The sequence below is a fragment of the Mobula birostris genome, chromosome 20, assembly GCF_030028105.1.
Source record: "Mobula birostris isolate sMobBir1 chromosome 20, sMobBir1.hap1, whole genome shotgun sequence".
NCBI lineage: Eukaryota > Metazoa > Chordata > Chondrichthyes > Myliobatiformes > Myliobatidae > Mobula > Mobula birostris.
The window spans coordinates 36,354,646-36,376,237 of record NC_092389.1 but is presented as its reverse complement, the minus strand read 5'-3'; the positions used below and the strand labels follow the sequence as shown (position 1 = coordinate 36,376,237).

The window sequence follows — 21,592 nt, the reverse complement described above, 5'->3', positions numbered from 1 at the left end:
ACTAATGATAAGCCATGGGTGAAATGGACTCTTAAAATATGCAAAACCATTATAAAAGACTATAAACTAGAGGGAGATACTGCAATTCTTAAATGGTGTGCATATGACTCGGATTTTACGCCGAATAAACTGGATGCTAGATTTAAGGACTGGACAACTAAAAGAATAACAGTTATTTGCAATAAAATGAAAGAAGGAACACTGTTCAGTTTTGAAATGCTTAAAGAGAAACACTTATTAGAAAAACAAGACTTTTATCGGTATCTACAGATGCGACAGTATGTTAATAGGAGAGTTAAAAATGTAACCAAGGCAGGTACATGTATAATAGAGCTATTTAGAAAAGCATATAATTCAGATAATGGTAGTAGAATCATTTCAAACGTGTATAAGGGTTTGTCAAATCTTAAAACACATTCGATTTCATACATTAAAACAAAATGCGAGAAAGAAGGAGGGATAATTATATCTGAGGAAGACTGGACAATAATATGGAGGTATCAATGGAAGTGTGCCATTTCACAGAAATGGAGGGAGTTTGGATGGAGAAACTTAATAAGATATTTTATTACACCCTCTCAGAAATCCCATTATGATAGTAACTGTTTGCTGGAGAAATTGTGGAAATCAAAATGCAAACCATTATATTTTCTGGGATTGCCCCGTTAACAAATACTATTGGAGTGAGATACACAATGCCCTACAAGACATGTTTCAATGTGAAATACCCTTAGAAAGTAAGACCATATATTTTGGGTATGTACTTCAGGAATGGTTGAAAAGAGATAAATATTTAATGAATATACTGCTGGTAGCTGGTCAAAAGCCTCTTACCAGGAAATGGTTATCACAGGAGAGCCCAACTTTAAACGCATGGTTGGAAATTACAATGGATATTTACAAAATGGAGAAGATAACAGCATCTGTTAATCATAAGTTGGAACAATTTGATTCATACTGGGAAAAATAGTTCAACTACATAACACCTCATAGGCCTAATTTTATTTTCACAAATCAATGAATATGTTGTAAAAAAAAGATCACTCCCTACTTGTACATAGTTTTCTCCTTTTGCTTGTTCTTTCTTTCCTCTTTCCTCTCTTTTCTATAGGTGTATACCTCAGATAAATATTATGTGGAGATTTGTGGCAAATATGATTATATAATATATATGTACAATATCTGAAATACATCTTATGGAAATGTCTGTTTGATGGTGAACTTCAATAAAAAATAAATTACAAAAAAAAGCAAGGCATACAGCGTATTGGCCTTCATCGACTGTGGGACTGAGTACAAGAGCCGAGAGGTAACGTTACAGCTATATAGGACCCCGGACAGACCTCACTCGGAGTACTGTGCTCAGTTCTGGTCACTTCACTACAAGAAGGATGTGGAAACCATAGATAGGGTGCAGAGGATGTTGCCTGGATTGGGGCACATGCCTTATGAGAATAGGTTGAGTGAACTTGGCCTTTTCTCCTTGGAGTGACAGAAGATGAGAGGTGACCTGATGGAGGTGTATAAGATGATGAGGAGCATTGATCGTGTGGATAGTTAGAGGCTTTTTCCTAGGGCTGAAATGGCTAACATGAGAGGGCGCAGTTTTAAGGTGCTTGGAAGTAGGTACAGAGGGGATATCAGGGGTAGGTTTTTTACACAGAGGGTGGTGAGTGCATGGAATGGGCTGCTGGCAACGGTGGTGGAGGCGGATACAATAGGGTCTTTTAAGAGACTCCTGGATAGGTACATGGTGCTTGGAAAAATAGAAGGCTATGGGTAACCCTAGGTAATTTCCAAAGTAAGTACATGTTCGGCACAGTATTGTGGGCCGAAGGCCTGTATTCTGCTGTAGGTTTTCTATGTTTCTGTTTTTGCAATATGATATGCCCTCTCTTTTGCTTCAATGCTGTCTTTGATTTCCCTTGTTAATCACAAGTCAAACACAGGCAAGGAGGATGTTGTGGTAAAGGTCTTTTTCCATGCTGTATTGCTGTGACTCTGTGACAGCTACAGAGCAAGTGCAGTGCTGGTAGTCTATAAGGTACAAGATCATAACGAGGTGGATTGTGAGGTCAAGGGTCCATCTTAATATATTGGGGACCATTGTCTTAATTATCCTAAGTAATGAAATCTGTTCCTTTATTATGGAGGCACTGATTCTGACTTATTAATGGTGATTGGTAATTGAGTTAATTTATTTGTTGTGACAGGAAGTGGAGGAATTTACTTTTATTACCCAGCTGGCTGGGTTGACAGACCACCTTCCAATTGGAATGAGACTCTTCATTTCCATGACAGCAGAGGATGGCAACAGGAATTGCGATGAACTTTGAATTTCCTAAACTACCCCACCACCCAGTAAGTGCCAAAAGCTTCAAGGGGTATACAAAACTATCTTTTAAATGGTATTTTAAAATATGTAAATTATAAACACAAATCATGATACTTTGATTCTGACCACACCGGAGATGTATGTTTACATGATATCGAGATATTGATTCTGGAGTATGAGCACTTTGAACATTTGGAACAGAGACCTGAAAATTGGGTCCATCATTAACTCCCCGCCTCTCTCCCAAATCAAGACCTTAACTTGAAATCCAGTACAGTATTGTCTTTTGCTTTTCCAACAGTTCCATGCAGTGGTTACAAATCTATTGCCAAACAAGTCCGTTCCGTGCTGCCGTCTGTCCAGTTCCTTCAGTGTAAGATTTCAGAGTCAGGTCCATTTTACATTTGCAAGCAAAAGAACTCCACATCCGGACCCACATTTGAACTGCCTCCAAGGAATCTTGCTGATTTGGGGATACATTTCAGGTTCCATTATATTGGACTTATCGGTCATCACAGCCCTCATCAATGTTTTCATAATGAAAGTTGAAAATTCTAGAAATGTATTCCAATTGGTCTGACAGACTCACTCCCAGCACTGAGACAGATTATAATTTTTTTACATATACATTCCCTTCCTCTGGTGCACCTCCTTTTCCTTTTCTCCAGTGGTCCACTCTTCTCTCCCATTCAATTCCTTCCTTCAGCCCTTTACCTCTTCCAGCTGTCACCTCCCTCCTTACTTCATCCCCCTCCCCACGCACTCACCCGGACTTGCCTATCGCCTGCCAGCTTGTACACCTTCCCCACTTTCTGGCTTCTACCCCTTCCTTTCCAGTCTCGATGGATGGTGTTGGCTGTTGTACTCCCCTCCACAGATGCTCTCTGACCTGCTGAGTTCCTCCAGCACTGTGTTTTGTGTTGCTCTGGATAAAAATGTAGATGGGTGGGTGAGTTATTTTACAGACAACACAAAGATTGGAGCGGTGGATAGTGTAGCATGTTGTCGAAAGGATACAGCAGGAGATAGACCTGTTATGAGTGGAGAAATGGCAGGTGGAACTTAATCTGGACAAATGTGAGGTGTTGCTTTTTGGAAAATCAAATATAAGGGGAAAGTGTATAGTTAACACCAGGACCCTTAACAGCATTGATATACAGAGGGACCTTTGGTCCAAATGCAAAACTTCCTGAAAGTGATCATGCAAGTAGATAGGATGGTAAAGGTGTATTGAATGCTTGCCTTCACTAGTTGGAAAACTGAATATAAGAGGAAATCATGGCGCAGATGTACAAGGTCATCACTTTAAAACAGATGAGCAGGAATTCCTTTTGCCACTGCCACAGAAGTGAAGATTGGTAGGTTCTTGATTAGTTAGGGCATTAAAGGTTACGGGGAGAAGACAGGAGAATGGGGTTGAGAGGGATAATAAATCAATCATAATAGAATGGCAGAGCTGAGTCAGTGGAATGGCCTAATTCTGCACCTATGTCTTCTGGTCTAAAAGTTTGATTAGTATTGTGCAGTTCTGGTTGCCTCATTACAGGATGGAATGGAAAGCTTTGGAAAGAAAGGGTGTGGAAGACCCTTTCTAGGATGCTGTGTGTGTGTTGGTGAGAGGTTTGACAAACATGGGTTGTTTCCTCTGAAGTGTCAGAGGCTAAGGAGTGACCTGATGCAAGTTTATAAAATTAAGAAACATGGAGTAGATGGTCAGAAACTTTTACTCATGGAAGAAATGTTAAGTACTAGAGGAAATGCATTTGAGTTGAGATGGGGGAAAAACTTTACTTGCCCTACACATCTTTTTTTTAAAAAACACAAAAATTGGTGTTGAGATTGTTAAAACAAACATTCAGGAACTGAAGGGATATGATTTGTGCACAGGTAGAAGAGATTTAGTTTAATTTGGCTTCATGGGTCTGTTCCTGTGCTATGGTTTCTGTTCTAAAGTCTGCCACCTAGTGGTGAGAGACTGTCATTTGTTTGTTGCTTTGATGTGCTTTAATTTCACATTCACTAATCGAATCAAAATAGAAACACTGTAAGCTTTCTGGGTGGGCAGCTACGGTGGTTAACCCTTAGCGTAATAGAACATAATAGTGCTGTACAGGCCCTTCAGCCCACAATGTTGTGCTGACCCTTTAATCTACTCTAAGCTCAGTTGTCATGTTTCTAAGTTTTCTGATGAGACAAATCGACATGTCATTATAAGTGGAGAGGAGAATGCATGAAGACATCATGGGGACGTGGAAATAATTGAACTGGTCTGTCACAGCAAAACCAACTACCCAGGCCTTGTGCTCTACCATCGTGCAGGAGGTACAGGAGCCTTGGCTCCCTCGCCACCAGGTTCAGAAACACTTGTTACCCTACACCAGTGTGGATAACTTCATTCATCACAACTCTGAATTGATTCCACAACCAACACTCATTTTCAAGGATTTTTTAACAATTCATGTCTGTTTACAGTGCCTAAAAAGTAATTAGGGTAATTAATTTAGATCACTTTGTAGTGCTATGTTTGCACTTTGACACAAAAGAGTGTTTTTCTGTTGATCGGTGTCAAAATAGCCAAATTAAATCCACTGTGAGTCAACGTTGTAAAACAATGAAACATGAAAACTTCCGGGGGTGGAGGTTGGTCAAATACTTTTTATAGGCATTGTATGTATATTTTTTGTAAATTCTATTGTTTCTTTATTTTCCCATAAATGCTTACAAGAAAATGAATCTCAAGGTAGTAATTATATATTGATGATAAATTTACTTTGAGAATATGGCAGGTGCAATAAAATACTTACTTTGGTGCACAAAACTGAAAAGCAGTGTATTCATTAAACAGGCTGGAATATCCAAGTGGCCTGAAACACAAATGTCAGAGCCAACAGGTGCATGAATGTTGCAATGAGGAAGGGAAAGGGCATGATGGTCTTTGTTAGGAGAGTAATGAAGAATGGTAGCACCCAGTTATATACCCAGATGTACAGGTAGGTGCCATTAAAGAAACAGCAGGGACCAATACAGTTTGGCACCAGTGGTGTTGCAGGAGTTGCTGGTCAGTGGTGAACTCAACATACTACTGACCTAGGGACTCCAGCTCTGTGCTTACTCCTGAAGCTTGAGGTTTGAGGTCAGTGTTTTCCTTCTAGATAGATGTCAACCACAGCTGACAAGTTCCATCTGCCTGAAGTGATTGGTTTTAAGGCACCAGTAACTTGCCTTTGCCCTTCCTCCTGCCGGTAGAAACAGTTCTGCCAGGCTTAGTAGCTAAGCCACACATGAAGGGCAGGAGCTGGATTTGGATTTCAGAGGCTATTTGAGACGTACGCCATTGGGAGCATCCCCACCAGCTATGACAATCTTAAGGATCCATCGTCATAATAAAATGGCATCACACAAATTTGCTCATTAAATCTTTTATATCATTTATTGTCTGTTAAAATTATAGGTCACAATAAACATCGGCTTTAACAAATATTTTATTGCATGTCCACACTTGCATATAGCAGTAGTTTATAACCACTATCAATAAGAGTCCACAAACATTTTCATAAAACAAAAGCATTTGCCAGCTTGTTAAAGCACCAAGCACTGGTTCATCAGTTGCTGATGAGTTGTTGCTTCCCGTGACACCCACCACCACCACCAGAGGGCCTGTACTGCGCTGTGCTTTTCTATGTTATTTCCACGCAGCAGTTCACTGAACGTTAATAGTGAATCCCAATACTCAACGATTAGGACATTTGGAACCAGTTCCTTTGACTAGGTCCTTAATCAGTATATCAATGAGAAGATAGTGAGGCAAGTTCTACACGACGCCAGGAAGTAAGAAACTGCACCATGTGGCACCACAAAGACTATCTTAAAAAAACAAACACCAAAACGTGCTCCAAGAAAAAGAGCAACCAAGAAGTTTCTTACGAGGAAGTAAAATTAAAAGACCCATCCAGTTGAGGCACAACCTAGAAAACCATCAGAGCACCTTGGAGAGTGGACTGTATGATGCTGGGGTCCGGGGAATGTAAAGGAAATGGAAAAACCTTAAGGCAATAGATGTTTTATCTCCTGTAGTGCCTAGACCAAACTGTTTAACCATATACAGGTGGCTACTCTCCACAGTCAAGGTGTAGTTTACATTTAGTGACTGATGAAGCGTGAACCAGTTCGCTGGTCTGAGAGCGGGAGATCACCTCTCACTGTCACGCTGCAGTTCATGATCACGTATTGCCTCAGGAAACCCTCAACTGGCCAAACCTGTCCCCCTTAACATCCGACTTGCCCAAGCTTCCTTTATGAATTGCATCTGCCTTGCAACGTCTGCCCAGCTCCTTCACAAGGCAGGCAAACTGCAGGCTCAGAGCACAACATATGGTCTGCTCAAGATGTAGATCAGGAATCAGGAACTCTTTTCAGTATTTTGCAGCAAATTGACTTCAGCCCAGGTTTGGTTTGGAACAATAAATGCTGCAGACCGCAGCCCAGAGTAGTTCCAAGCTGTACCTAGAATACATCTCGGCAGTCCCAGGCCCCGGCACAATGCAGTCGATATATTTTTTTGCTTTCTTTATTGATAGTGCTTTGAACTTTAAGGAAGGAGCATAATTCTACATAAAAACTTTATGAAGGCACGCCTATGACAGCACCCTTTGTTTCTACCATTGGGCTGCAGCTGTTCCTGGTGTCTAATGAGCAGAGCCTTTAGCTGTCAGCCTCTCCCCGCGGCCTGTGGTCCCCAGTGGGTTGCTGCTCACCCACGCTGCCACTCAGCAAGAGGTTGATCAACTGGCTGACCTTATGCTGGCCTCGGTAGATGCGCTTTAGGTCCTGGGGCAGACAGCAACAGGATGTAAGGTTCAGGTAGCTGAGTTGTGAGCAGCTGCTCACCACCACCCTGGAGAACAGAGAAAGAGAAAAATCAAACCTCTCTCCACAGACCTAAAGCAACAAACAGAAACATTTCCTGAGAGAACTGTGGTAATGAAAGGCAGGCTCTGTTTGTAGAGATTCTGCATGGAAAGGAAGATTTAATTAGACCGAATGCTTTTGTGACGAGAAAGCATTTCAGGATGTATACTGTATACATTTCTGACATTAAACTTGACCTTTGAACTGAATTAAGAAAAGATTAACTTTATTTGTCACATGTATAGCGAAATAGCCATAGACCATAAAGAAAGCAAAAGCAATGTTATCATTCATTTGGAGAGGACTAGAATATAAAAAGCAAGGATGTAATGCTGAGGTCTATAAGGCATTGGTCAGACTGCACTTGGAGTATTGTGAGCAGTTTTAGGCCCCTTATCTAAGAAAGGGTGTGCTGGCATTGGAAAGGGTCCAGAGGAGGTTCATGAGAATGATCCTGGAAATGAAAAGGTTAATCCATCGGGAGTGTTTGATGGCTGTACTAGCTGAAGTTTAGAAGAATGAGGGGAGATCTCATTAAAAGTAGTACGTAAATGCCATTACATAGAAAGCACGGCAGTACCTCCACTTAGAAGTTTGAAAACATTTGGCATCGGTGTGCAGTGGAGAGTATATCGACCGGCTGCATCACAGGCTGGTATGGAATGCCCTTGCGTGGAAAATCCTACAAAAAGTAGTGGATATGGCCCAGTCCATCACGGGTATGGCTCTCCCAACCACTGAGTACATCTACACAGAGCACTGTTGCAGGAAAGCAGTACCCATCAAGGACTGCTGCCACCCAGGCCATGCTCTGTTCTCACTGGTGCCATCAGGAAGGTGGTACAGGAGCCTCAGGACACACACCACCAGGTTCAGAAACAGTTACTGTCCCTCAACCACCAGGCTCTTGAACCAGAGGAGATAACTTCACTCACCACAACACTGACCTGTTTCCATAACTTATGGAGTCACTTTCAAAGACTTTTCATCTCATGTTCTCGAAATTTATTATTTATATAATTATTTCCTTTTATTCTTTTGTATTTGCCTTTTAAACACTGTTTATCCATGCTGCTGGTGTGGTCTTTCATTGATTCTATTATGGTTATTGAAGTTGCCAAAAGGATAATGAATCTCAGGGTTGTATACGGTGATATATATGTACTTTGATCATAAATTTACTTTGAACTTTGATTAGACCACACTTGGGAGTATTGTGTTCAATTCTGGGTGCCTCAGTAGAGGAAGGATGCGGAAGCTTTAAAGAGGGTGCAGAGGAGATTCACCAGGACACTGCCTAGATTAGAGAGCATGTCACATGAGGCAAGGTCTAGTGAGCGAGGGCTTTTCACTTTGGAGCAAATGAGGATGAGAAGTGACCTGATAAAAGTGTACAAGATGATATCAGGCATAGATCGAGTGGACAGCCAGAGACACTTTCCCAGGAGGAAAGGGCTAATTTGAGGAGGCAAGATTTTCAGGTGATTGGAGAACAGTATTGAGGAATGTCAGGGGTAAGTTTCTTTTAAAAAACAGAGTGGTGGGTGCATGGAATACACTGCCAGGGGTGGTGGGGTGGTGGTAGAGGCAGATACATTTGGGAATTTAAGAGCCTCTATGATAGCCACATGAATAAAAGAAAAAAAAATTTCGGTGGCTCAGGCACATTGAGTGTGAGTGTCAGTGTTGGAGCGATACAGACGTCGGGAGAGAGAGAAAAAAAAAAAGAGTATAAAAGGAGCAGATTCGGGTAAGGCTGGGCTTTACTGGCAGCACAACGTGATAAGTGTTGGTATCAGAGGCCAAAACAAAACTCAGCTGCAAATAAAATCAAGGGTCAAGCAGAGATGCCAGTACGCCAGTGATAGGAAGGCTTTGGCTTTACGGTTTTCAGTGTACGCACGCAGGCGGAGGCACAGATCAGAAGAGATAGCCTTTTCTTTAGTATAGAGGAGTCAGGATGGAATGCTCCTCCTGTCAGATGTGGATATTCAGGATACCTGACAGTTTCCCTGACGACTACACCTACAGGAAGTGCACCCAACTTCAGTGTCCAACTGACTGGGCCAAAGAGCTGGAACTGGAGTTGGATGTTCTTGGGATCATTTGGGAGGCTGAAGATACTAAAGCTGACTCTTTTGAAGAGGTAGTCAGACCCAGAGTACAGGCTTCGGACAGTAGATGGGTAACCACCGTGAGGAGTAAGAGGATTAGGAAGTATGTGCAGAGCGTCCTGTGGCCATTGTCCTCAGCAACAAGTATACCTATTTGGATACTGCAAGGGGTTGGGTTGGGGGTGGAGAGACATCCACTGGGGCACAGCAGCAGCAGCCAGGCTGGTGGGTGTGTGGCCGGCTCTGAGGCTCAACAGGGAAGTGTAAAGTCAGGCAGTGCAGTAGTTATAGGGACCCAATAGTTGGGGGGACAGAAAGGAGATTCTGTGGCTTCAAAAGAAACACCAAGATCGTGTGTTGCCTCCCGGTTGCTAGGGTCCAGGACATATCAGAGCATCTGCAGGATATTCTCAATGGGGAGGGTGAACAGCCAGAGGTCCTGTTGCATATTGGCACCAACTACATAGGCAGAAAGGGGGAAGAGGTCATACACAGTGAGAATATAGAATTAAGCTACACAGGCCGATTAAGGTGGTTAAGGCGGCTTATGGAACACTTGCTTTTATTAGTCAAGGCACTGAGTCCAAAAGTCAAGAGGTTATGTTGTAACTTCATAAAACTCTGGTTAGGCCACATGGAGTATTACATACAATTCTGTTTGCCCCACTAGGAAAGATGTTGAGGGTGTAGAAGATGTTTACCAGGACTCTGCCTGGTTTAGAGGGCATGTGCTATCACGACAAGCTAGATAAGTGTATTGTTTTCTCTGGAGCAGCAGAGGCTGTGGGGAGATCTGATAGAAGTTAATAAGATTATAAGAGACTTCGATAGAGTAGACAGAGAGCATCTGTTTCTCAGAATTGAAATGTTTAATACCAGAGGACGTGTCTTGAAGGTGAGGGGGTAGGTTCAAACTGGATGTGAGGGGTAAGATTTTTTACTCAGAGTCGTAGATGCTTGGAATGTGCTGCCTGGTATGGTGGTAGAGGCAAATACATTAGAGTCTCTTAAGAGATGCTTGGACAGGCACACGGATGTGAGGAAGGTGGAGGCATAGGACATGCTATATAGGTAGGAGGGATTAGTGTTTGGGTGTTTTTAATCTGCTTTTTAACTGGTTCGGCAAAACATTGTGGGCTGAAGTGCCTGATCCTGTGTTGTACTCTTCTATGTTCTATGTTTAAAAATGGAGGGCTATATGGAAGAGAAGGGTTAGATTGATCTTCAAGAGCACATTAAAAAGTTGCTCCACATCATGGGCTGAAGGGCCTGTACTGTGCTGTGGTGTTCTGTAGTCTCTGATATTAATTGGTCTTTTCACACTTCAGATCTACAATATAGCAAAGGTGAGCACCACACTGATGACTACCTGACAGCATCCAGGGTGACTTTTGTCCCAGCCAGGTTGAGGGAGCGTAGGATGACATTGCCCTCAGTCCCTGCCAGGATCCCCATGGCTAGCTCAAGGTCCTTCACCTTGTAGAACTGACCACTGATATCCAGCACCTCCAAAGAGTGTCTCCACTTCAGAGCTATTTGCTGTGAGCCCTGCTTAGCCAGCTGTAGCGTGCTATAGTCTCGTCCCAGGAACAACCGCGAGAGGTCTGGTGATAGAACAAGCAGAGAGTTTCGTAAGAACCCAAGAGATTCTATAGATGCTGGAAATTATGCTCAGCAGGTCAAGCAGCATCTAAGGAGAGGAATAGTCAACATTTCAGGAAGGGTCTTGGCCCAAAACGTTGACTGTTGACTCCTTTCCATACGTGCTGCCTGACCTGCTGGTCTTCAAAAGAAATCACTTTGGCTCGTTAGCCTCAGATTGTCAGGGGCAGGCCATTCGGCCCCTCAAGTCTGTTCCACCATTCAGTAAGATCCAACTTTCCTTATGTTTGTTCTCCCCACATGTACTGGTTTTGGTTTATTATCGTCACATGTACTGAGGTACAGTGAAAGCTCGTCTTCTGTTCATGCAGATCATTTAATTACACGGTGCATTGAGGTAGAACAATGGAAAATAATAACAGAATGCAGAATAAAGTGTTGCATTCAGAGGAAGTGCAGTGCATCTAGACAATAAGGTGCAAGACCATAACACAGTAGATTGTGAGGTCAAGTGTTCATCTTATCGTACTATGCAACCGTTTAATAGTCTTATTACTGCAGGGTAGAAGCTGTCTTGAGCCCACGGCTGCAAGAAACTGCAGAGAGTTGTGGATACAGTTCAGCACATCACAGAAACCGTGGACTCTGTCCGCACTTCTTGCTGACTCAGTAAAGCAGAAGGACACCACCCACTCCAGGCATTCTCTCTTCTCCCCTCTCCCAACAGGCTCAAGGACAGCTTCTATCCCACTGTTATCAGAGTCTTGAATGGACTCCCTTGTACAATAATATAGACAATTGACCTCACAATCTACCTCGTTGTGATCTGTTTACCTGCTTTTCTCTGTAGCTTTTCCATTACACACATGAAAAAACTCTAAGATAAAGAACACAATAATAAAAAAACCACAATAAAGATAAATACATAGCTAGCTTTGATATATAGATTACATGCATGCCCGTAAAATGATGCCAGACACAGGAGTGTCTGTACATAAGGTGACTGACAGGATATGATAAAGTAGTGGTGGTTGGAGGGTGTGGAGGGGTGGGTTAGTGGGTGGAGGTGTTGATCAGCCTTAGTACTTGGGGAAAGTAACTGTTTTTGAGCCTGGTGGTCCTGGTGTGGATGCTACGTAGATTCGTCCCTGATGGGAGTGGGACAAACAGTCCACGAGCAAGGTGGGTGGGAGCCTTCATGATGCTACTGACTCTTTCTATATACATGTCCTTGATGGTGCCAGTGATACGCTGGGCAGTTTTGACTACCAGTTGTAGAACCCTTCTGTCTGCAGCAGTGCAGTTTCCACACCATGCAATGATGCATCTGGAGAATGATGTGAGTATAGATGTGCATACTGCAGCTCTCGTCAGCCTCCTCAGAAAATCAGTGAGCTTTCCTTTTCAATCTTTCTATTAATTTCAGCATCATAAACATTACAGAAAATAGATACAGAGCAATTGGGATTACACTATTGATAAATAGTTTATACAAGTATAAACTCAGTTGACACATAATTAATGAGCCTCCCAAAATCTCAAAAAGTACAAATATAATATAGGAAAATATAAAGTGAAAATATAAAAATATCATGAATAAAGAAAAAATATATGTAAGGGGGTTTCGATTTTTTATGTTACTGCGGAGGCTAATTAAAATGGCGTCTTTGTTATGTTAATCTGGGGAATGCGACTTTGTTGTGTTAAACGCTGAGAAAGTTTGCGCTAGCAGCTTGTTTTGGTTTAGAGGGTGATAAGAGAGTGCTATTAATCAATTGGGATAGTTGTTATGGTTTTGGTGTATTTGAAGATACTGTTTGCGAGGGGGTTTTGGGGCAGAAGGCGGGAGAGCGAGACAAAGGATGGACCAGGTGCTGTGAGTCCACTAACGGGGTCGGACCCCGAGCGGGATGTTCGGCGAGGAGACGGAGACGGACTGGTGTGGAGCGTCTGGTCGACCACCGTTGTTGGTTCCAGGCGTCCGGTCGAGGTGGTCCGAGGGGGTCGCAGGGTGAAGAAGAAGGTCCTTGAGCTCCAACGGTTTTTGTGCACGAAGAGATTGAACTTTGATAAGTGTGGCACCTTTTATTTTCCTTTTATATTTTATTCTCTTTTAATTATATAGTTCCAGTAATATCTATAAACTGTAAATCATTTAATTGCATCTGTTATTTGGGCGGGGTGGGGTACCTCACACAGCATCCACACAAACGAATTATCCAGTTTGGCAGGGCCGAGGCTGTTTCCCTAGACGACAGCGAGCCGAGCGACCCTGAGGGTGGCCAGGGGGCTACATATATATATACACCCCAAAAGAAAAAAAAACCTAAACCAACTAGAAGAAAACTAAACTAAACTGAAGAAAAAAGAAGAATAAGAATGGGCTATTATGATACCTCAGATAAGACCATTAGTGTCGTTAACTCTGCTCCTCTCTCCGTACATTGAAGTAACAAAACAGAATTGGAAAGGGTCAAATTACATCATATGAAAGTATTGAATAAATGGTCTCCAAATCTCTTCAAATTTAATAGAAGGGTCGTAAATGACGCTTCTAATTTTTTTCTAAATTTAAACAAGACATAGTTTGAGAAAACTATTGAAATGCAGTAGGAGGCTTCATCTCTTTCCAATTCAATAATATGGATCTTCTAGCCATTAGTGTAACAAAAGCAATCATTCGACAAGCCGAGGAGATCAGATGACGTTGTTCTATCCCTGGTAAACCAAAGATTGCAGTAATAGGATGAGGTTGTAGATCAACATTCAAAACAGTTGAAATAATATCAAAGATGTCATCCCAATATTTCTTCACAAAGGGCATGACCAAAACATATGAGTTAATGAAGCTATCTCAGAATGACATCTATCACATACAGGATCTATATGAGAGTAATAACGAGCTAATTTATCCTTGGACGTATGAGCCCTGAGCTTTCCTGATTGTGTGGAATGTGTTCTGGAACCATGACTCTTTATTCTGAACTGTTATTGTTTTACCTCAATGCACTCAGTGACAATTTGACATATTTGAGACCAAATAATTGTGTCTTACATTTTTATAAAAGTCTCTCATGACACACAAATCCTCAGAGAGGAATCAAACAGAGGAGAGACAGTTCTCCCTACCTTGGCAGGGCAGAAGCTGTAGCGACGCCGGTGTGATCCGATAACAACCTCGGAGGTCCAAGCTCCGTAGCTTGGCCGACAGGTGCAGCAGCTTTACCAGAACCTCATCTGTGACCAGCGAGCATGAGGTGGCCAAGCACAGCTCCTCCAACTCAGAGAAGCCGACCTCAGGGGAAACGATCGTTGTGGAAACCCTTGGGAACCAGGCCAGATTCAGCAGTCTTAGGACCTGCACCAAATGACACAATTGGTTAAAGACTGGCAGTAGCTGGTTTACTGCAAAGAGGCAAGTTAACACAGACAGTAACTTCTACATATCAAAGGATTTGAGCACCTGAATCACCCTAGCATAGAAAACCACAAGCCAAGTGCTGCTAAATGGCAGTAACACAATGGGAGCCCTCCTGATCAGTATGGGAGCAAAAAGGCTTGCTTCGATGCAAAGTGATGTGATGCATTTCTACAATATAGGACAACACAGCACAGGCACAAACCCTTTAGCCATCATGGCTATGACAACCACAATACCAAATTAAAGTAAACATAATGAGCAATTGAGACTGCTAAACACGAGAAGAGCCCATGGTGTTACAGGAAAGATACTATATAACCATATAACAACTACAGCACTGAAACAGGCCATCTCGGCCCTTCTAGTCCGTGCTGAACTCTTACTCTCACCTAGTCCCAGAGACCTGCACTCAGCCCATAACCCTATACTAGCATGGACAGAGCAGTGGCTGACTGGCAGGAAGCAAAGAGTGGGAATAAAGGGGGCCTTTTCTGGTTGGCTGTCATTGACTTGTGGTGTTCCACAGAGGTCTGCTTCTTTTCGTATTATATGTTAACCTGTATGACAGAATTGATCACTTTGTGGCCAAATTTGTGGACCATACCAAGATAGGCAGAGGGGCAAGTAGTGTTGGGGAATCAGGGAGTCTGCAGAAAGACCAAGACAGATTAGGAGAGTGGGTAAAGAAGTGGCAGATGGAATATAGGGCAGGGAAGTGTATGGTAATGCACTTTGACAGAAGGAACAAAGGTGTAGACTATTTTCCAACTGGAGAGAAAATTGAAACAGCAGAGGTACGAAGAGACTTGTGCAGGTTTCCCTAAAGGTTTACTTTGCAGGTTGAGTCGGTGGTAAGGAAGGCAAATACAATGTTAGCATTCATTTCAAGAGGACTAGAATATAAAAACAAGGATGTAATCCTGAGGCTTTATAATGCATTGGTCATATAAGGATATCTAAGAAAGGATGTGCTGGCACTGGAGAGGCTCCAGAGCAGGTTTACGAGAATTATCTCAGAAATGAAAGGGTTAACGTACAAGAAGTGTTTGATGACTTTGGACCTGTACTTGCTGGAATTTGAAATAATTAGGGGAGGGATCTCACTGAAACCTATCAAGTATTGAAAGGCCTTGATGGAGTGAAAGTGCAGAGGATGCTTCCAGTAGTGGAACAGTCCAGGGCAGGCTCAGAGAAGAGAGAAGGCACTTCCAAACAGAGAAGAGGTGGAATTTCTTTAGCCAGAGGGTGGCCAATCTGTGGAGTTCACTACCACAGAAGGCTATGAAGGTTAAGTCATTGGGTACATTTAAAGTGGAGGTTGATAGTTACTTAATTATTCAGGGTGTCAAGGGTTATGGGGAGAAGGCAAGAGACTGGGTTTGAGAGGGAAAGTAAATCAGCCGTGAATGAATGGCAGAACAGACTCGATGGGCCAAATTTCCTAATTCTGCTCGTATGTCTTATGGTCTTACAGCATCGTAAAGAGACAAGCTAACATGGATGGTGAAATCTACATAGTGAAGGGCTTGAGCACCTGAATTACCCAGGCTACGAGCCAAGTGTTGGAAGATGGCACTGACAGATGGGTGCCCACTAGTCCATATGGTGAGCTGAATGGCCTGCTTCCATGCTTTGTGACTCTCTGCCTTTCTAGAGCACAGAACAGCATAGCATGGGTACAAGCCTTACAGCCAATGATGTAAATTAAATGTTTTTTCGGTTGAGGACCAGTACTATGAAACACTGGTCTATCTTCTACCTGCCTGCATGTGCTCAGTATCTCTCCATTCTTACCCGGTTTGTGTACCTGTCTAAACCACAACTATCGCATCTGCTTCCCCCACCACCCCGGCAGCCATTTCCACACCCTTAAAGCCATTGAAAAGTTCAAAGTAAATTTGTTATCAAATTTCATATATGTCACCATATACAACCATGAGATTCATTTTCTTGCAGGCATTCACAGTAAATGCAAAGAGACACAATAGAATCAATGAAAAATTGCACACAACAAAACACAAAAAGAAAAATAGTAATAAATAATAATATAAATAAGCAATAAATATTGAGAATATGAGATGAAGAATCCTTGAAAGTGAGTCCACAGATAGTGGGAACACACATCAAAGTTGCTGGTTAACGCAGCAGGTCAGGGAGCATCTCTAGGAAGAGGTACAGTCGACGTTTCGGGCCGAGACCCTTCGTCAGGACTAACTGAAGGAAGAGTTAGTAAGAGATTTGAAAGTGGGAGGGGGAGATCCAAAATGATAGGAGAAGACAGGAGGGGGAGGGATGGAGCCAAGAGCTGGACAGGTGATTGGCAAAGGGGATATGAGAGGATCATGGGACAGGAGGTCTGGGGAGAAAGACGCGGGGGGGGGGAAAGAGGATGGGCAAGGGGTATAGTCAGAGGGACAGAGGGAGAAAAAGGAGAGTGAGAGAAAGAATGTGTGCATAAAAATAAGTAACAGATGGGGTACGAGGGGGAGGTGGGGCATTAGCGGAAGTTGGAGAAGTCGATGTTCATGCCATCAGAGGCAAAGTTAATAAAGTCAACGAGCTCAGCATGCGTGCCGGAAGCAGCGCCAATGCAGTCGTCGATGTAGCGAAGGAAAAGTGGGGGACAGATACCAGAATAGGCACGGAACATAAATTGTTCCACAAAGCCAACAAAAAGGCAGGCATAGCTAGGACCCATACGGGTGCCCATAGCTACACCTTTAGTTTGGAGGAAGTGGGAGGAGCCAAAGGAGAAATTATTAAGAGTAAGGACTAACTCTTTCAATTCCACATCCCATTCCCATTCTGACATGTCTATCCACTGCCTCCTCTACTGTAAAGATGTAGCCACACTCAGGTTGGAGGAACAACACCTTATATTCCGTCTGGGTAGCCTCCAACCTGATGGCATGAACATTGACTTCTCTAACTTCCGCTAATGCCCCACCTCCCCCTTGTACCCCATCCGTTATTTATTTTTATACACACATTCTTTCTCTCACTCTCCTTTTTCTCCCTCTGTCCCTCTGACTATACCCCTTGCCCCTCCTCTGGGTTTGTCCCCCCTCCCTTGTCTTTCTCTCCGGACCTCCTGTCCCATGATCCTCTCATATCCCTTTTGCCAATCACCTGTCCAGCTCTTGGCTCCATCCCTCCCCCTCCTGTCTTCTCCTATCATTTTGGATCTCCCCCTCTCCCTCCCACTTTCAAATCTCTTACTAACCCTTCCTTCAGTTAGTCCTGACGAAGGGTCTCGGCCTGAAACATCAACTGTACCTCTTCCTAGAGATGCTGTCTGGCCTGTTGCGTTCACCAGCAACTTTGATGTGTGTTGCTTGAATTTCCAGCACCTGCAGAATTCCTGTTGTCCACAGATAGTGGGAATAGTTCAGTGATGGGCTTATCCCCTTCGGATCAAGAGCCTGTTGGTTGAGGGCCAATAACTGTTCCTGAACTGGTGGTATTTGACATTCTATGCGGGGTGGGGGGGGGGGGTTGTTGGCACGTGGCCAAGTGGTTAAGGTGTTTGTCTAGTGATCTGAAGGTCGCTCATTTGAGCCTTGGCTCTGGCAGCGTGTTGTGTCCTTGAGCGAGGCACTTAACCACACACTGCTCTGCAATGACACCGGTGCCAAGCTGTATCGGCCCTAGTGCCCTTCCCTTGGACAACATCGGTGGCGTGGAGAGGGGAGACTTGCAGCATCGGCAATTGCCGGTCTTCCATACAACCTTGCCCAGGGCTGCGCCCTGGAAACCTTCCAAGGCACAAGTCCATGGTCTCAGGAGACTAATGGATGCCTGTTAAAAAATACTGGGGGGGAGGGGGAAGATGTCTACCTTATATATACTGTATACCCCTTGTAATTTTTGTAACTTCCAACACATGCAAAATGCTGGAGGAACTGAAGGGATAAGGTAGCATCAACAGAGCTGAATAAATGATCAACGTTTCATCTGATGAGGGGTCTCAGCCCAAATGTTATAATTGTATTCCCCTCCATAGATGCTGCCTGACCTGCTGAGTTTCTCCAGCATATTCTTTGTATTGCTCAAGATTTCTAGCACTTGCAGAATCTTTTGTTGCTATAAACTTCAATAGGTCTCCCCTCAGCCTTTGTAGGTGGAATGTAAATCAACAGGCAAGGATGTTCTTTATGAATGAGGGGTCATTGAAAGAGAGTTCAATAGACAGGCAGTAATTTTATTTTCATTTAGAAATAAAGCACCTTAACGCAAGCCCACACCACCCAATTAGACTCCTGTGACTAATTAACCCACTAACCCATAAGTCTTCAGAATATGGGAGGAACCAGAGCACGCAGAGGAAACCCACAATGCTACAGAAACTCCATATAGACAGTGGTGGGAATTGAACCCAAGTCACTAGCATTGTAATTACATTACACTAACCGCTACGTTACAGTGCCATCACCCTCAACACCCCAAGTACCTGTAGTTTGGGGCACTCAGTCTGTAGCATCTCAATGCACAACGGGAAGAAGGGATTAGTCTGCTTGATCTCGGAGTTGATCTCCAGTACTCTGAGTTCAGTGCAGCAGCCAGACTAGGAGACAGGAGCACACAGATCAGGTGAATGAAACTGTTAGCAAACTGGGCCAAATACCAACCAGCTCCATAAAGACATCAAATAAAACATGGTGATTGTCAGCTAATTGGAAGATTGGATCTCACCTATATCAAAACTCCTCTCCAGTAACTTTACAGAGATAGTCCATTGTGGGTAAAGTCCTCGCCACCATTGAGCACATCTACACAGAGCACTATCGTAGGAAAGCACCATCTATCATCAAGGACCCCCACTATCCAGGGCATGCTCTCTTCTTGCTGCTGCCATCAGGAAGGAGTTACAAGAACCTCAGGATCTTCACCACAAGTTCAGGAACAGTTATTACCCCTCAACCATCGATAAAGCTCTTGAACCAAAGGGGATAACTTCACTCACGCCAATAGTGAACTGTCCCTTCAACCTATGGACTCACCTTCAAGGCCTTTTCATCTCATGTTTTTGATATGTATTATTGTTTCTTTGTATTTACTGTGAATGTCTGCAAGAAAATTAATCTCAGGGTTGTATATGACGGGTTGGCGTGTGGCCAAGTGGTTATTAAACATTTGAATAAGATTGTATGTATCAGAATCAGGTTTATTATCACTGACACGTTTCCTATACTGGGGGAGTCTAGGACTGAAGGGCACAACCTCAATTTAGAGGGACACCTACTTAGTACAGAGATGAGGAATTTCTTTCGTCAGAGGGTAATGAGTCTGTGGAATTCATCGCCACAGATGGCCGTAGGGGCCTAATAATTGGGTACATTTAAAGCGGAGGTGAACTCCACCACGAGTGTCCCCAGCCGACCACAAAAGGAGGAGGGTTGGGCATGGGGCTAGCAACCCCATCCTGTGGAGAAAAAAAAAAGCAGAGCTACTGAAACACCAACGGAAGCTCTAAAGACACCATCCCTGGGACAGGAAAGATAAACCAAGAGGCAGGACAGAGGACTCTGGCGAGCTACTGTCAGTGGCCTTTGCCCCAGCAGGGGTGTTGGGGCTTAAGTAAAGCAGAGGTTGGTAGGCTCTTGATGCCTTGACTCAGAAGTTATTGGGAGAAAGCAGGAGAACAGGGTCGAGAGGGATAATAAATCAGCCATGATGGAATGCCGCAGCACCTGCGATGGACCAAGTGGTCTAGTTCTGCTCCTAAGTCTTACCTGATGTGAAATCTGTTGGTTTGCAACAGCAATACAGTGTAAGAACATTTAAAAATATATAAATAACAAAAATAAATAAATAGTACCAACAATGAAAGGAATAATAGGTGGTGTTCATGGCTTCATGTGTGTATATATATTCATTTAATATAAGTATACAAGCTCTCATATATTTGGCGATACTCAAACTTGTACATATGTTTTTATGATTGCTTTTACATTTTACATTGTGTTTTATGCTTCTTATTTTTTTGAAATATGCTGCATCGGATCTGGATCTGGAGTAACAATCATCTTGTTCTCCTTTGCACTCATGTAATGAAAAATTACAATAAACAACCTTGAAATTGTGCTGGGGTGGGGGCTGGTCCCTCCTGTCAGTGCTGTCCTCCAGGGTTGGCTCAGTGGAAGGCAAGCTGAACTGCATTCATCTGCAGCTGCACTTGCGCGACATGTGGAACTGCTGTGGGCTGTTCTTCCAGAAACGTGGCTCCGGGACAACATCCCATGTACCATCATTCTACAGGCCACGACATCCAGGGGCTTGGCTACATATGTTTTTGTGTAACTGTATGTTTCACTGACAATGTAATTCTATGTGCAATATGTGCCTTGTGCTGTGTGACTGTTGGTACTACACTTTGCATCGAGGTCCCAGAGAAATGCTGTTTTGTTTGGCGATATACATGTGTATGGGTGAATTACAATGAAAACTTGAACTTGAAGGGATGTGGGCTTCACAGGTTGAGCCAGCATTTAATTACCTGTCCCTAGTTGCCTTCAAGGAGGTGCGTGGCCTTCTTGAATCGTTGCAGTCCCTGGGATGTGAACACACCCACAGTGCAGTGGAGGAGGAAGTTCCAGGACCTTGACCCAGTGACACTGAAGGAATGGTAATGTATCTCCAAGTCAGGATGGAGTATGGCTAGGAGGTCGCTACTGAACATTCACAAATTTCCTAACAGCAGGTGACCAGAGTTGGATACAGTATTCTGGAGGCAGTGTTCATGGATTATTCAGAAATCTGATAGTGGAAGAGAACAAGGTGACCCTAAAACATTGAGTGTGTTTCTTAAGGCTCCTGTACCTCCTTCCTCATGGTAGTAATGAGAAGAGAGCATATCCTGGGTGATGGGGTCTTTAATAATGGATGCCACCTTTTTGAGGCATCGCCTTTTGAAGATGTCCCAAATGCTGGGAAGGATAGTGTTGAGGATGTTTCCAATGGAGGTTCCCTCCATATCAGATGGTGATGCAACTAGTCAGAATGTTCTTTAAAAATTTGCTGGAGTTGGAGATAACTCAGAAAATGTGTAGCTCGGGTGGTTGATGGTAGGGTTGCTAGAGTCTTTGGCCACATACCAGATCTCTTCAAATGTCTAATGAAATATGACCGCAGGTGTGACTTTTTCATAACTGCACAAATAAGTTGGGCCCAAGACACATCTTCAGAGATGTTGAGACCCAGGAACTTGAAGCT

The 21,592-nt window shown here is 43.3% G+C and overlaps 1 pseudogene; it reads right to left on the bottom strand.

The window, feature by feature from the left end:
* Positions 1 to 7,036: 7,036 nt before the first annotated feature.
* LOC140184951 (F-box/LRR-repeat protein 6-like) overlaps positions 7,037 to 21,592 on the bottom strand; it is a 55,645-nt pseudogene continuing 41,089 nt past the window's right edge.